We start from the raw sequence: 18477 nt of genomic DNA, 5'->3' as shown, positions 1-18477 counted from the left end.
TGTGTGATCGGCAGTGTTGGGGCTAGTTACTCAAAAAAGTAATATATTACGTATTACATATTACTCTCAAAAATAGTAATGCCTTACTTTACTTTATTACTCCCTGGAGAAAGTAACTAGTTATATTACTAGTTATATTACTAGTTACATTTTTTTTCTGGACAAGAATGTTTATTTGGGCAAGCCACGGCCAAGAAAATGCTGGCTTCCTTACCCGCTACCGGACGCAGGGCACAGCGTTCGGAGAAACATTAAAGAGTGTATACTTCACCGTCAAGTTATTTTCCTTCCGTTGAACATAATAAAATATGACTGAATCTCCACCCGTTGAAAGTAGCTTTCTGTTGCTGGGAACCTTCCTCTGAAAAAGAGCTTGCCGTTGTTGACGCTTCCATTTTCCCGATCTGTCTTTGAGTGTGCCGCTGCCGCTCTGTGCTGCTGGCTGCCGGGTGTCGACCAATCAGTGATAGTAAATGATACCTCGTGCCAAACTTAGACCAATCACTGTTCCATTCACGCCCTCCTCCCCCTTCCCTTTTGTTCTCTGTGTTTTGTGCCTTGTGTGATGAAGGTGCTACTGGCGAATGTAACTAAAGTAACTAGCTCGGTAAAACTGTAATAATATTACCATTTTCAGACGGGTAATGCCTTACACTACTAGTTACTGAAAAAAGTAATATTATTACAGTAACTAGTTACTTTGTAACTAGTTACACCCAACACTGGTGATCGGTAGTGACATTCATCAAGTCACACACTGATTTCCAAACTTTTGATCACATTTACTTCAAAACCATGGGACTGATCTAATCACCATGTCACCACAAGGGAGAGAGGCACAGACAAAGTTTCTGGTTCAAAATGGAGGGGAGTGGCTTAAAGCATTATTATATTATTGACCAAACTATGCAATGTTTCGGTAGTGACGTGAAAATGCAGGACAGTGTTTTTTTACATGATTTTTACTGAAAATATCCAATAAATATATTTTTTGTTTTAATTAACAAAATTATTCAAAATGATACTTCTTAAAACAATGATAAAATTTTTTTAAAAATTATTTAATATTTTTTTCCTATGGTGAAATTCAGACCTTGGGGTTTGGGACAACCACCTGTCAATTGAAAGCACCATATAAATGATGATATTTTATATATAAAGCCTGCCGCTACCTCAAATATTACTTTGGGTTTTGATTGCTATTTGCTTATATTTTTTATTATCAAACATTTTCCTACATTAATTCTTTTTAAATTGGTTTTTGGTTCTGGGACAGCAATTTGCACGAATTCGGTAGAATGGCCCAGGTATGGAATGGAGGACTGTGTTGGTCTGGCCGAAGGCCTCATCGTCCACTGCAAAGATATCTCTCCATCGCTGCAACAGTGAATCCATCTTCTGTTGCTGGTCTGTTGTCAAGCCATCACCTTTCAGCAGGCTAACTGGATGCTGAGCTTAGGTACTAATATAGTTAGTCTGGATATCCACTTCCACTACTCCTGGATCCAAGGTCTTCAAACCAAGGTCTTCAAAACAAGGTCCCTTTCTCCTCGAATCTGCCTTGGATTGACTTGGAAGACATTAGCAAGGGGTAACTTTAACTGGGGTAAGGGTTAAGATTACGTACCCTTATCGGGAGGCGTCCTCCCACCACAGTAGTCACAGTCCTGGCCACCTGCCACTCATCTCTTTTCAATTTTTCAATTCAATTCAATTTTATTTATATAGCGCTTTTCACAATTTGTGATTGTTTCAAAGCAGCTTTACAGTAATAGAAGCAGTGGAAAGCTTAAAAAAACGACAGATAGCACAACATAATACACGATAGCAGCTAAATTTGCTGCGGCTATGAATCAACATTATAAGCGTGCGTATTGCTAATGTAACGTAAAGAAGAGGATGCTAAGTAAAGCCCAAGAAGGCTGCCTCCCCGGGTTGAAAAACCCCCTATGAGAAAAAAAACCCCAGACTCAGCAGGGGAAGTAAAAAAAAGTCTTAGGAGGAAAAAACCCTTGGGAGATATATTTATATATACATTGAAACGATTAAGGAGATTAGGCGGAGGTAAAGCGGGTTCTGCTGGTGGTCGTTGGTCATGCATCAGCTGGGCATCACGTTGACGGTCTGCCGGTGAGTCAGAGGTGTGCCAACTTTCACATTTACCGGAACTGGGTCTGTTTGTCTCAAGTGTCCTCGGAGACGAGGACGAGACATGAAGAAAGAAAAACAAAACCCAATTAGCGTAGGGGCCATTCATATGTATACACATGTACATATACACAAACATACATATATATATATATATATATACTTATACATACATACATACATACATACACACACACATACATATACGTATTGAAGATACGTCATCCCAGTGACAGACTCTGCACAGTTCGGTTTAGGGAGAACGAGAAAAATGCACGGGACGGCGAATGTTTTTAGGAAATGGATGCAGTGACGCCCTTTTAAGGACTGAAGTCCCGCCCCCGACTAGTGGGCTTAACACCACAAATCTATACCCACCGAGCTTTATTAAAATCCGGACGAGCAAGGGAGTAAAGGGGAGACGGGGACGTGACTGCGCCAGTCATCTCCCTGATGCCTGTCTAGGCTTCACAGTACTCCCCTACTCGACTCAGAAACCTCAGGTGGAGGGCCGAACAAGTGATAACATAATTCCATACATAATTTTCAATCACTCCTCTGCGCTTGGCAATTAATGGCCCGATTCGGGGTTTTATTGGTCTAGTGTTGAAGTTTTGGCCTTGTATTGTGGTTTGTATGTGCACAAAGTAGCGTTTCTTTTCCTTATATGTAGCCTTTTCTATTTTATACGTGAAATTTGTTTTTGAAAGTTTATGCCTCGGCCCATGGTTTGCTGCAAATATGTAAACAAGTAAGGAGAGATTAAACATTTTCTTAAGTTTATTAATAGCATTTACCATGCTTTGAAATGTTGACGAAAATGAGGATTTAGTTTATTTATTTATCAGGTTGTACAAGCTATCTATTGTGAGATGAGTACCATTACTAAAACAAATTATGTGAATGCCTTGTTAAAGAGAAAAGTTTTAAGTCTAGATTTAAAGGTATCTATTGTGTCTGATTCTCGGACAACGGTTGGTAAATCATTCCAGAGCTTAGGGGCTAAGTAGGAAAAGGATCTTCCACCTTTAGACACTTTTGATATTTTAGGGATAACTAAGAGACCAGAGTTTTGCGAACGCAGTGCACGTGATGGATTGTATTCTGATAGTAATTCTCTAAGATATGAGGGTGCTAGGCCATTTAAGGCTTTGTAGGTGGTAAGTGATATTTTAAATTGTATGCGATAATTAACTGGTAGCCAGTGTAAAGATGCTAGAATTGGACTTATGTGGTCATACTTCTTAGATCTAGTAAGCACTCTTGCAGAAGCGTTTTGAATTAGCTGCAGCTTGTTTACCTGATTTGCATGGCATCCCCCAAGTAGCGAGTTACAATAGTCTATTCTAGAGGTCATAAAAGCATGGATAAGCTTCTCTGCGTCAGATGTAGACAGTATATGGCGGATTTTTGAGATATTTCTAAGATGGAAGAATGCTGTGCGGCAGACGTTGCCGATATGACTATCGAAGGATAAATTGCTGTCGAACATCACACCTAAGTTCCTAACCGAGGAAGATGGTACCACAGTGCAGCCATCTATGTGCAACTTGTAATCTGACATATTATGTTTGTAGCGATTCGGTTCAATAATAAGCATCTCTGTCTTATTGGAGTTGAGCTTAAGAAAGTTATATGCCATCCAGTCACTAACATCGCTAATGCAGTCTGTTAGCTTAGAAAACGTGTGGGTTTCGCTGGGATGTGAGGAAATGTAAAGCTGGGTATCATCCGCATAGCAGTGAAAACTTATGTTATGTTTCCTGATAATGTCTCCTAGAGGTAACATATATAATGAGAACAGGATAGGACCTAAAACTGATCCCTGCGGTACACCATATTTAACCAGGGAGTGATATGACTGTTCCTCATTTACATAAACAAAGTGATAGCGATTGGTTAGATACGACCTAAACCAGGCTAACGCCTGACCACTGATACCAACATAGTTTTCTAGTCTATTGAGTAGGATTCTGTGGTCTATTGTGTCAAAGGCTGCGCTAAGGTCTAGTAATATAAGAATTGAGATTTCACCACGATCGGATGTTAATAGGAGGTCATTTGTAACTCTAAGCAACGCTGTCTCTGTGCTATGGTGGGGCCTGAATCCTGATTGGAACTTTTCATACGTACTATTATTTGTCAAGAATGTGCGTAACTGGCTTGCCACTACTTTTTCTAATATTTTCGAAAGAAAAGGGAGATTTGAGATTGGTCTAAAGTTATTAAGCTCTCCCTGATCAAGCTGTGGTTTTTTAATCAGCGGTTTAATAACTGCTAGCTTGAAAGCTGTTGGAACGTATCCTATTTTTAACGATGAGTTAAAGATATTTAGAACCGGGGTTGACACTACAGGGAATACCTCTTTAAGTAGTTTTGTGGGAACGGGGTCTAATATACAGGACGATGATTTGGATGATGTGACTAGTTTAGAGAGCTCATCTATTGTAGTAGGTTTAAATGAATCAAAATGTTCATATGGTAATCTAGTGTTTAGTGAACTAATGGATAGAGTGATGGCTGCTTGGGTAGTTACGATGTTTTCCCTAATAGCCGTAATTTTGTTAGAAAAGAAGTTCATGAAATCGTTACTATTGTGTTGAAGTTTACTATTGGTTTCTGTTTGTTCTTTGTTTCTTGTCAGTTTTGCAACTGTGCTAAAGAGGAAACGAGGGTTATTATGATTCTCATTTATAAGCTTGCTAAGATATGTAGATCTGGCGGTTTTAATAGCCTGTCTGTAGTGTTTAACACTCTGTTTCCATGCTGCGCGCCATACTTCTAACTTTGTGCTTCTATAATTTCTTTCCATTTTTCTAGCTGCCTTTTTAAGGGCTGCTGTGTGATGGTCATACCATGGAGCTGGTGGTTTTTCTTTTAATCTCTTTTTTTTTAATGGGAGCAACGGCATCCAATGTGTTAGAACAGACATTGTTTAGGTTTTCTATTTCAATATCTAGATCGTCACAGTTATCTGCTACATGTTTCATTTGGGACAGGTCTGGAAGAGTGCTAATAAAGCTATCTTTAGTGGTGGAAATTATTGTTCTGGCTAGTCGGTAGCATGTTGTAGATTGAGTGATCCTATCTAGAAGTACAGTGTATGACACAAGGTAATGGTCAGAAACTGCATCACTCTGAGGTGATATTTCGACGTCATTAATATTGAGTCCGAGTGACAGAATTAAGTCTAATGTGTGATTACGAGTATGCGTTGGCCCTGTCACGTTTTGTCTAATATTGAGAGAATTTAGAACATCTATAAACACACGTCCTAATGCGTCTTTTGGGTTGTCCACATGGACATTAAAATCACCAACAATAAGAGCTTTATCTACAGTGACTACAAGCTCAGATAGGAAATCTGCTATTTCATTAAGGAAATCTGCATGGTGGCCCGGTGGTCTATAGATTGTCGCTAAAGCAAAAGAAAGCTGTTTGTGGTTACGATCAGTTATTTCCATATTTAACAACATTACTTCAAATGATTTAAATTTTAGCTCAGATTTTTGGTTTACTTTAAACATTGTGTTGTATATTGTAGCTACACCACCCCCTTTCCCATTTAATCGAGGTTCGTGTTTATAATAATAGTCTTGTGGGGTGGATTCATTTAAACTAATGTAGTCGTCTGCTTTAAGCCAGGTTTCTGTTAAACAGAGTACATCTAAGTTTTGGTCTGTAATTATTTCATTGAGAATAGGTTCTTTATTGGTAAGCGATCTAATGTTAAGAAGGCCGAATTTTAAGATTCGAGATTCATCTGTTAATGTATTGTTTTCTAATTTTATTTGAATCAGAATGTACCAGATGTAACAAGCGGTGCCCTGTATTTATATGTTCGGGGAACAGATACAGTTGAAATGTGCTGATATTTCGGTAAGATTGACTCGAAGTGCTGGGATATATGTGATCTTGACATATCACGGCAGCTAACAGAAGGACGGTTAAGCCGATCCGTCTGTTTCCTGACCTGGGCCCTGGATAGTCATACTATATCAGAATTAAGACTATTGATCAGATTTTTAGTGAGTATAGCACTTCCTTCCGATGACGGATGAAGGCCATCTCGGGTTAGGAGAAATGGTCTTCCCCAGAAATGCTTCCAATTGTCTATAAACCCTACGTTATGCTGAGGGCACCACTTTGACATCCATCCATTGAGAGACACTAATCTACTATGTGTTTCATCTCCCCGGTAGGCGGGGAGGGGACCAGAGCATATTACATTGTCTGACATTGTTTTTGCAATTTCACACATCTCCTTAATATTATCTTTGGTGATTTCCGACTGGCGGAGCCTAGTGTCATTCATGCCGGCGTGAATAACAATCTTAGAAAACTTCCGCTTAGCATTAGCCAGCACTTTAAGTTTGGATCTAATGTCAGACGTTCTGGCTCCCGGTATACAGTCGACTATGGTGTTTGGTGCCTCAATGTTAGTGTTCCTGAGTATAGAATCTCCAATGACCAGGGCACTTTTAAAAGGTGTTTCAGCTGGTATACTCCTTAGGGGATCGAATCTGTTAGAAATTGTCGTTACGTTATGGGTCTTAGAAGGACGCCTTATATGACTATGCCGCCTAACAGTCACCCAGTTTGACCGCCGACTTGACTCTGATGACGGAACCGAGCCATGTGTATTTTGATAAACACTATGCGCGCTCAATACAGTATTTGTAATATTTATATTAGCATCTGATGTCGGAACCGAGCCATTAGTCTTTTCGCTCGATAGATTATTTGCGACAGTAACATTAGCGGTTTTGCTATCCTCAACTAGCGTTCGGATGCGCGATTCTAGTTCAGCAACCTTCTCAGTTAACCTTAATACTTCAATACACTTAGTGCATGTAAACCCCTCTATGCTAACAGCAGAAGCTAAACTATACATGTGGCAAGTAGTACATGTTACAATAACAAGCGGAGTCTTACCGCTTTCATGCTGGGCGATGGCGTCTTCGTTTACCCGAACGCGGTCCCCGGAGCTGCATTGCGTGGGGTGTTCGGTTGTGACATGCCTCGGTCGCCTGCGAACGTCTGGGGCCAGGGTGATGTTTGGCTTGCCGAATCTGCGAAGGCCGGGCAGCGGTTCCTCCACAGCTTCCCGATCGCTTTCATGTCGTTCACGGTCCGTGAAGCTGCATCGCGTGGAATGCATGTTTGTTGCTCGCTTGTGGACGTCGGAAGGCAGGGTGAAGTGGGCGCTGTACCTCGCCTTGGATCTGCTAAAACCGGGAAACAACTCCTCCACAGCTTCCCGCTCAGGTGAGGATAGGTCAGAAAAGCATATATCAGATGAATCCGCCATTAGATCGGAAAATGCTAGCTTCTTTCTGGGGCCTCCACCAAAACACATACATCCGCCCTGGTTTCTGCACCATAAAGGTGTGTCCATGGCACCACCTCACTGTTAGGGGGCAAATAGACTGGGTCTTGGCGAGTCAACCTGGCCACTCCAATATGTCCATCAGATGATTCATCCTGTGAAACCTTTTGACAGAAAGCAAAAGCACGCTCCCACTCTCCATTTGCTTCACGTGACATAGATGTACCAAAGACAGTCAGGCCAGGGTGAACTCCCTGAAACAGCTCTTTCCAGCAATGTGAAATGACATTCATCCCTAGGACACCTCTTTCAGCACTTAGACACTCATCCTTTACAATAATAACCCCTTTACCTGGCACGGTGACTCCTCCCACTGAAAAATCCAAAATGGCGTAGCCAGTAAATGGGATCTGTAGTCCATTAGCTGCTTTTAGAGAAAGCTAATGCAGATCTTGTGGGCTTCGCTTCTTTACCTTCCACTCAGCCATTTCTGCAAGAAAGTTTCACTGAACAATGTAACTTGTGAGCCTGTATCAAGCAAGCAGGGCAATTGTACTCCCGCAACAACAACTTCAACTCCTGGACACGCTCCTACCAGGGATTGCTTATTAGTGTGGTTTCCCTGGTCCCCCTCCCCAACCACCTGGCTCTCGGTGGTTGGGGCTGTCAGTTTAACTGCCCCCTCCTCAGTTGACAGTACCTCTGGATGAAACCTGCTTTCCCACAGCCTCTGCAGATTGGTCTGCCCCGGTCATCCCACTCCAAAGCCTGGTGACGTCTGGGGGGAGCAGTATAGCGGTCTTCCCGAACAACCCCTCAAGGGGATAAGGGCTGGTCTCTATGCACCATAGTCTGAGGAGAGAGCTGGCGTTTCATCTCATCAGTTAAAGTTTCTTTAAGAGCAGAAAGTTGATCTGTAATTTCTTTTCTGACTGCGGCTCTTACTGTCTCCCTCCACTATTCTAGGCTAGGTGCAACCATGAATTGATTTAATTGTGGCACCGAAATGCGGGAAGCACAAACAGGCTCCATCTTCAGCTCAGCTTCCAATGCTCTCACTTCGCTACACACCTCAGAAAAGGACAATGTAGGTTTTCTACGCACCTGCCTCTGAAGTTCATGTTGCACCACACCAGGCCTCAAGCCCAAGACAAGCTGGCCTCTAATAGTCATCTCGTCCTGGGCAGAGCCCATTGGTTCCTGCTCTTTCCATGTGGAGAATAATTCTAGGAGACGGAGGATGAAAGCAGAAACTGTCTCCTCTTCCTGTTGGTGACATTTAAAAAATTGTGCCTGGAGCTGGGCTACTGGTGTTACACACCCATACAGTCTCTTTAATTCGCTCAGCATGTCTACACTTGTTAGACTTTCAGGCTGTCCTTCATTTTCATCTGCCATTCTACACTGTGTGGTGTGGAAAGGGAATCTCTGCGGACTACGCCACTAATGTAACAGGTTAAAAGTCTGTCAAATATAAATCTAAGTATAGATTCCCAGCCTCACCAACACAGCGAGAAAGACACAAAAAAATATGTAAAAATAGGATTTTATTAGTTTCTCTTTCAAATAAAATGTATAATAACAGTATTAAAATAGCATCTCCAAGGCCCAGAGGAACAATAAAACCGTGAATTATTCAATGTTCTGTCCCAGGGTACAACAATACCCAAGTCCAATCCAGCATGGATTTAGTGCCGGGTTTTCCCTGTTGCCAGCACAGAATGTCTTGCTTCAGCGGCTCCGGATCGATCACGTGATGACGCAGTGCTGCTGTCAATGGAGAAATCGAAAAAATCAATGGACAGTCGGTTCACGGACCGGCAACGTCAGAAAGAACAGTTTCAATTGGCTAGGGAGACAACTTTCCTTTTCGGTGCTTCATATGGACTCGTCAATAATACTGCCGTATCCGCTGCACCACTGTAACCCTCGAATCTGGCACCTTCACAAAGTAAACAACAACAACTAAAGGGGCTGCTTTAGCGCAATGCTAAAAACATACACACGCAGTGTGGGAGAAAAAAAACACTTCCCTTTAGTCAAGATTTTTGTGAGTGTTGACACTGCGGAACTACGAGTGGGCTCCACCAACACCAACGATCCGGTCAGCGAAATCACCGAAGGAAAACAGGATCTCTAAGCCTATCTGCTGCAGCACTCGGCGCATCCATCCGTCCAGAACAACTCCATCGTAAGGAATCTAGCCTCCTTTTATTGGGAATAGTCTAATCAGCTGGCAAATTAAATCACTGATATGATTAGGGTTCACAGGTCAATCAGTATTTGTTGTTGCAGTTCGTGAAAGAGGGAAAACAGTCATATTAATTGTCCAACAATATCACAGCAAACAATACAACAAACCAATCCACTGCAAATCATCAAAAACTCATAGCAAACAGATACAAAGATAACAATTTCCAGAATAAAAATAAAGTTAAAGTTAACCCATTAATCACACTGCTCTACTGGTTTGATACCACATGACACATATTGTAAATGGAATGCAGCCATTATGCTCTGCAAATGTATCAAACTAAGTCATCCTTCATCCTTTGATAGATATAAGACACTTTTTGGTACCCAGTGCATTCTGTCCCAGAAGAAATCAATTAAAATGGACTGGATTATCGTTAAAACGTAAACTGGGGTCTATGCAGGCTAGGTGGTGCCATAGTGCAGAGGCTACCAGGTTGTTTATGATCAAGATTCGTCCTTTGTAGGATATTTTAGGAAGTAAAAACCTCCACTTATCCAATCGTCCTTTAACTTTGTCAACAGTACCTTCTGTTTCATGTTAATAAATGAGACTTGCGATGGGTCAAACACTAGCTTTTATTCAGTTCACTTACCCCCAGCATTATGCATTCCTTCACTCCCTCTTGCCCCCATCCTAGGATAGCTCATTGGTGCCCTCTTTTGGCTGACCTATATCATAACATCTCCCTTCACATAACAAAGGAAAGTTCTTGAAAATGAACAACACAACATAGCCTATGTTAATCAGTAAACCCTTTTATACAAATTAACATGTTGAACAAAACTATGTTATTTTGTGAAAAGCTTAATGAGTGAGTTTGATTAGGGTTGGAACCAAACTGTGCAGGACAGTGGCCCTCCAGGGCCCAGGATTCCCCACCCCTGCTCTATGGCAACAGAGCCTGCAGCTGTAAATTCAAACGAACTTAGTGAAGTTCAAGGTGCTGAATCTGAGATGGAGCCTTTGGTTTCAGGGCAGGAGTAAAGTCAAAACGTTTCAAATGGAGAGAATGAGGATGACAAAGCAATAAATCAGATTTGTAGCTGACAATGAGGCGAGTCGAGTGTGATATTAGACCTAAGGAAAGTGGTTTAGAGCAAATATTGTTTAAAGTGCCATTGAAAAGGAAAAAGACAGACAGTTAAAGAAGTTTGAAGTAGAAGATGTTGCTGATCCCTTATGAAAAAGAAGTATACTTCAAGTTCATTTTATTAAGTATACTTAAGTAATGTTGGAGTATAGTTTTAAGTATACTTTATGTAGTAAGTGTACTAACATTTATGTTCTAGTAGTATACTTGTAATTGTACTGCTTGAATACCGCTTGGGACTAAATTTGCCCACTTTTAGTATATAAAAGTATACTCCTAAGTGTACTATAAGTGTAAGAGTAGTCAACTTTAAGTGTACAACTAGTGCACAATTAGTTCTTCATAGACTTCAAGTGTACATGCAAATGTTCTGTTAGTGTACTCTTAGTAAACTAGTAGGTTACTTATTGTGTGCTGCAGGTATACTTCCAAGTGTTCTTTTAATATACAACCCCAAATCAGAAAAAGTTGGGACACTGTAATTGTGAGTAAAATTGTGATTGTAAATTGTGAGTAAAAAAGTAATGGAATATTTACAAATCTCATAAACTTATATTTTATTCACAATACAATATAGATAACAAATCAAATGTTGAAAATGAGACATTTTGAAATATCATGCCAAATATTGGCTCATTTTGGATTTCATGACAGCTACACATTCCAAAAGAAGTTGGGACAGGTAGTAATAAGAGGCCGGAAAAGTTAAATGTACATATTTCGAGCACAGTCGAGCTGTTAGGGTGGGGGAAAACAGGCAAATGGATCCCAGTGCGGATAACAGAAAATGTTTATTTAACAGAAAATAAATGTAAACAGACAATGGCACGTCTGGGCGCAAAGGCCACTCCGAGGCAGACGGCTAGGACGAGGAGCACACACAGACACTGGGGAGACAAGCCACACACGTTCGGGCTCCGGCCAGACAAACGAACGGTGGGAGAGAGTATAGTACAACAGTTAATTAATTCCACAACACCACAAAATGTTCCACTGCTTACTGACGGGGTAAATGATCCTCTGAGGGAAAACAGGGTGAGATGAACCAATGCCGCGGTGAATACACCAGCCAAGCTGGACCGCGGCTGCAGGCCCTGAATGGGTACGCTGGACAGCGCCCAACCAACTGGCAGTCAGAGCTGAGGAGGAGAGCAGAGCAGTGGACAACTTGGAAGATAGCACTGCAGTCCTTAAACAGGAAGATGGAGAAAGCAGTCTCTATAACAGTCAGCGATCACAGAAACAGTATCTAGAGAATGATTCCTGGGCAGCAGTGAGTACAGAATAAGGGAAACAATAAATGAACAAACTAGACGTATCAAAAGCACACAACAAGACTAAACTAGAAACTAGCAAAGCTAGTAACGGGCGAGTACATACACAGTACTGACATTGACAAACGAGCTTGCAAAGACACACTAGACACACAGGGACTAAATACACAGATCAGACGAGAGGATAACAAGCAACAGGTGAGGAAGACGAGAGGAGGCAATCACACTGAACCGGAACACCTGTGAGGGAAGCACAAGTGAACCAGTAAAACACATACAAACACAAGACAACCACAGTACCCACAAGACAAAACCATAAATATATCTATATATATAAATATATACAAATATATAAAAACATACACACATACATACAATATACACATATATATACACATAACATCCATACATATATATACACATGTATACATACATATATACATATATATATACATATACATATACATATATACACACCTACATACATCCACATGCACATATACATACATAAAAACAGAACACTAGACTAAACAAGACATAAAAGACTGGAAAATGCAAGGGAGCGGGGAAAAATAACACATAATGACAAGAGAATACAAGGGAGCGGGGAAAAGTCACAAGACATGGGAAAACCGTGGTCTGATATGACAATATCAAAACCACGCTCTCCCACACAAAACATTGTACTGTCAGGACCCTGCCATACACAACTAGATATAATTACCAAACCAGATTATGGCAGAGTCCTCACAGGACCCTCCCCTCAAGGGACGCCACCTGGCGGCCCTCAAGGAGAGACACAGGACAAGACAGACTGGACACTGGACAACACCCACGAAAACATGACAAACACCAACAAGGGAAGACAAGACAGAACAACTAGAGGGTTAGGGTGGGACAACAAGAACAACAAACAAGGGAGGGGGGGCGGGGGAACAACAACGTTCACAGGAGGAGGGATGGGACTGGGTACAGGACGAGACCTCTGACCCCGGGGAGTAGCTGCGGGTTGGGTGCGTGGAGGCCGGGCAGGCCTAACAGGGTTCCGTGGGGAGGAAACAGCTTGGGGCAAGGCAGGAACAACAAGGTCAGGGTTTAACGGCTGAGGGGAAACAGGAAACATGACAGGGGGCGCTGCGGCCGGCAGCGGAGACGAGGCAGGGACAATGACAGGGGGTGCAGCGGACATCTGCGGAGACAACACAGGAACCATGACGGGGGACGCCACGTCCGGCGGCGGAGACGACATGGAGACAGTGACAATGACAGGGGGCGCAGCGGACGGCTGCGGAGGCGAGACAGGAATCATGACAGGGGAGGCTGCGGACGGCAGCGGAGACAAGGCAGGGACAATGACGGGGGGTGCAGCGGGCGGCTGCAGAGATGACACAGGATCAATGACAGGGAGCGCAGCGGGCGGCTGCGGAGACGACACAGGGTCATTGACAGGGAGCGCAGCGGGCGGCTGCGGAGACGTCACAGGCTGGATAGACCCTGGCTGAGGCTGCACCGGCGAAGGCAGAGGCTGCTGCTTATCAGAGGACTGAGGGGTGGCAGCTGGCTGAAGAGCAGAGGAGCCCTTCTTCCTCTTCTTCTTCTTTGGGCGCGGTGCAGTGAGAGCGATGGCAGGAGGTGGTGTGGTGGGAACGATCGGCTCGGTAGAAGACCCTTCCGATGCAGATTCCCAGGACACTCTTCGCTCTCTTTTACCCCGAAGGCTGACTGGCAGGGCGGAGCTTACCGGACTCGATGTGGAGGGCGCAGAGAACTCCTGGGTCATCACCCCGACAACACAGCCCTCCGGGATGGAAGGCAAAGGGACAGGATGAGAGGTGTCAGTAGAATCCCCTGGCTCTTCACGGTTCATCAAGTACTCCACTGTATCCGGGAAGCCCAGGGGTTTCAGGGTTCTTTGCTCTGCCGTAGTGAGGGGCTTGTCGAGGCAGCTGTTGAAAATTACCTTTAACTCTGCCTCGTTGAAGCCGGAGTACTTGGCAGATCTCAAAAAGTCCATAGCGAAATCCTTCACATTGGCCCCCTTCTGCCGGAGGCCGAACAGGACATGCGCTTGGCAGCTTCTGTAGTCAGACCAGGATAGGTCCATTTCCGCGGGATCCAGTTATGGCAAGTTCGTACTGTTAGGGTGGGGGAAAACAGGCAAATGGATCCCAGTGCGGATAACAGAAAATGTTTATTTAACAGAAAATAAATGTAAACAGACAATGGCACGTCTGGGCGCAAAGGCCACTCCGAGGCAGACGGCTAGGACGAGGAGCACACACAGACACTGGGGAGACAAGCCACACACGTTCGGGCTCCGGCCAGACAAACGAACGGTGGGAGAGAGTATAGTACAACAGTTAATTAATTCCACAACACCACAAAATGTTCCACTGCTTACTGACGGGGTAAATGATCCTCTGAGGGAAAACAGGGTGAGATGAACCAATGCCGCGGTGAATACACCAGCCAAGCTGGACCGCGGCTGCAGGCCCTGAATGGGTACGCTGGACAGCGCCCAACCAACTGGCAGTCAGAGCTGAGGAGGAGAGCAGAGCAGTGGACAACTTGGAAGATAGCACTGCAGTCCTTAAACAGGAAGATGGAGAAAGCAGTCTCTATAACAGTCAGCGATCACAGAAACAGTATCTAGAGAATGATTCCTGGGCAGCAGTGAGTACAGAATAAGGGAAACAATAAATGAACAAACTAGACGTATCAAAAGCACACAACAAGACTAAACTAGAAACTAGCAAAGCTAGTAACGGGCGAGTACATACACAGTACTGACATTGACAAACGAGCTTGCAAAGACACACTAGACACACAGGGACTAAATACACAGATCAGACGAGAGGATAACAAGCAACAGGTGAGGAAGACGAGAGGAGGCAATCACACTGAACCGGAACACCTGTGAGGGAAGCACAAGTGAACCAGTAAAACACATACAAACACAAGACAACCACAGTACCCACAAGACAAAACCATAAATATATCTATATATATAAATATATACAAATATATAAAAACATACACACATACATACAATATACACATATATATACACATAACATCCATACATATATATACACATGTATACATACATATATACATATATATATACATATACATATACATATATACACACCTACATACATCCACATGCACATATACATACATAAAAACAGAACACTAGACTAAACAAGACATAAAAGACTGGAAAATGCAAGGGAGCGGGGAAAAATAACACATAATGACAAGAGAATACAAGGGAGCGGGGAAAAGTCACAAGACATGGGAAAACCGTGGTCTGATATGACAATATCAAAACCACGCTCTCCCACACAAAACATTGTACTGTCAGGACCCTGCCATACACAACTAGATATAATTACCAAACCAGATTATGGCAGAGTCCTCACAGGACCCTCCCCTCAAGGGACGCCACCTGGCGGCCCTCAAGGAGAGACACAGGACAAGACAGACTGGACACTGGACAACACCCACGAAAACATGACAAACACCAACAAGGGAAGACAAGACAGAACAACTAGAGGGTTAGGGTGGGACAACAAGAACAACAAACAAGGGAGGGGGGGCGGGGGAACAACAACGTTCACAGGAGGAGGGATGGGACTGGGTACAGGACGAGACCTCTGACCCCGGGGAGTAGCTGCGGGTTGGGTGCGTGGAGGCCGGGCAGGCCTAACAGGGTTCCGTGGGGAGGAAACAGCTTGGGGCAAGGCAGGAACAACAAGGTCAGGGTTTAACGGCTGAGGGGAAACAGGAAACATGACAGGGGGCGCTGCGGCCGGCAGCGGAGACGAGGCAGGGACAATGACAGGGGGTGCAGCGGACATCTGCGGAGACAACACAGGAACCATGACGGGGGACGCCACGTCCGGCGGCGGAGACGACATGGAGACAGTGACAATGACAGGGGGCGCAGCGGACGGCTGCGGAGGCGAGACAGGAATCATGACAGGGGAGGCTGCGGACGGCAGCGGAGACAAGGCAGGGACAATGACGGGGGGTGCAGCGGGCGGCTGCAGAGATGACACAGGATCAATGACAGGGAGCGCAGCGGGCGGCTGCGGAGACGACACAGGGTCATTGACAGGGAGCGCAGCGGGCGGCTGCGGAGACGTCACAGGCTGGATAGACCCTGGCTGAGGCTGCACCGGCGAAGGCAGAGGCTGCTGCTTATCAGAGGACTGAGGGGTGGCAGCTGGCTGAAGAGCAGAGGAGCCCTTCTTCCTCTTCTTCTTCTTTGGGCGCGGTGCAGTGAGAGCGATGGCAGGAGGTGGTGTGGTGGGAACGATCGGCTCGGTAGAAGACCCTTCCGATGCAGATTCCCAGGACACTCTTCGCTCTCTTTTACCCCGAAGGCTGACTGGCAGGGCGGAGCTTACCGGACTCGATGTGGAGGGCGCAGAGAACTCCTGGGTCATCACCCCGACAACACAGCCCTCCGGGATGGAAGGCAAAGGGACAGGATGAGAGGTGTCAGTAGAATCCCCTGGCTCTTCACGGTTCATCAAGTACTCCACTGTATCCGGGAAGCCCAGGGGTTTCAGGGTTCTTTGCTCTGCCGTAGTGAGGGGCTTGTCGAGGCAGCTGTTGAAAATTACCTTTAACTCTGCCTCGTTGAAGCCGGAGTACTTGGCAGATCTCAAAAAGTCCATAGCGAAATCCTTCACATTGGCCCCCTTCTGCCGGAGGCCGAACAGGACATGCGCTTGGCAGCTTCTGTAGTCAGACCAGGATAGGTCCATTTCCGCGGGATCCAGTTATGGCAAGTTCGTACTGTTAGGGTGGGGGAAAACAGGCAAATGGATCCCAGTGCGGATAACAGAAAATGTTTATTTAACAGAAAATAAATGTAAACAGACAATGGCACGTCTGGGCGCAAAGGCCACTCCGAGGCAGACGGCTAGGACGAGGAGCACACACAGACACTGGGGAGACAAGCCACACACGTTCGGGCTCCGGCCAGACAAACGAACGGTGGGAGAGAGTATAGTACAACAGTTAATTAATTCCACAACACCACAAAATGTTCCACTGCTTACTGACGGGGTAAATGATCCTCTGAGGGAAAACAGGGTGAGATGAACCAATGCCGCGGTGAATACACCAGCCAAGCTGGACCGCGGCTGCAGGCCCTGAATGGGTACGCTGGACAGCGCCCAACCAACTGGCAGTCAGAGCTGAGGAGGAGAGCAGAGCAGTGGACAACTTGGAAGATAGCACTGCAGTCCTTAAACAGGAAGATGGAGAAAGCAGTCTCTATAACAGTCAGCGATCACAGAAACAGTATCTAGAGAATGATTCCTGGGCAGCAGTGAGTACAGAATAAGGGAAACAATAAATGAACAAACTAGACGTATCAAAAGCACACAACAAGACTAAACTAGAAACTAGCAAAGCTAGTAACGGGCGAGTACATACACAGTACTGACATTGACAAACGAGCTTGCAAAGACACACTAGACACACAGGGACTAAATACACAGATCAGACGAGAGGATAACAAGCAACAGGTGAGGAAGACGAGAGGAGGCAATCACACTGAACCGGAACACCTGTGAGGGAAGCACAAGTGAACCAGTAAAACACATACAAACACAAGACAACCACAGTACCCACAAGACAAAACCATAAATATATCTATATATATAAATATATACAAATATATAAAAACATACACACATACATACAATATACACATATATATACACATAACATCCATACATATATATACACATGTATACATACATATATACATATATATATACATATACATATACATATATACACACCTACATACATCCACATGCACATATACATACATAAAAACAGAACACTAGACTAAACAAGACATAAAAGACTGGAAAATGCAAGGGAGCGGGGAAAAATAACACACAATGACAAGAGAATACAAGGGAGCGGGGAAAAGTCACAAGACATGGGAAAACCGTGGTCTGATATGACAATATCAAAACCACGCTCTCCCACACAAAACATTGTACTGTCAGGACCCTGCCATACACAACTAGATATAATTACCAAACCAGATTATGGCAGAGTCCTCACACGAGCAATTTAAATCTAAACTTAAGACATTCTTCTTTAACAAAGCATTCACATAGAATGTCCAATAAATGTACTTTTTCCCGCAGTAGTTATTTTGTCTAGAACAAAGCACTCACATACCTCATATGGGTAATTTACTCTTGCCGCAATAGTTAGCCTGTCTGGAACCGAGCTGAATTAAACCACTATAATGTATGACACTTGCATTACATGCGAACGGCCCCTACGCTAATAGAATTCTGTTTTTGTCTCCCTGTCTCGTCCTCGACCCCGAGGACAA

General features: G+C 44.1%; 1 pseudogene; it reads right to left on the bottom strand.

Annotated features, from left to right (window-relative positions):
• Positions 1-1733: 1733 nt before the first annotated feature.
• LOC135748557 (uncharacterized) lies at positions 1734-14202 on the bottom strand (annotated as a pseudogene).
• Between the last annotated feature and the right edge of the window lie 4275 nt (positions 14203-18477).

This window comes from Paramisgurnus dabryanus, chromosome 9 (assembly GCF_030506205.2).
Source record: "Paramisgurnus dabryanus chromosome 9, PD_genome_1.1, whole genome shotgun sequence".
Lineage (NCBI taxonomy): Eukaryota > Metazoa > Chordata > Actinopteri > Cypriniformes > Cobitidae > Paramisgurnus > Paramisgurnus dabryanus.
This window is presented reverse-complemented; position numbering and strand designations above follow the sequence as displayed.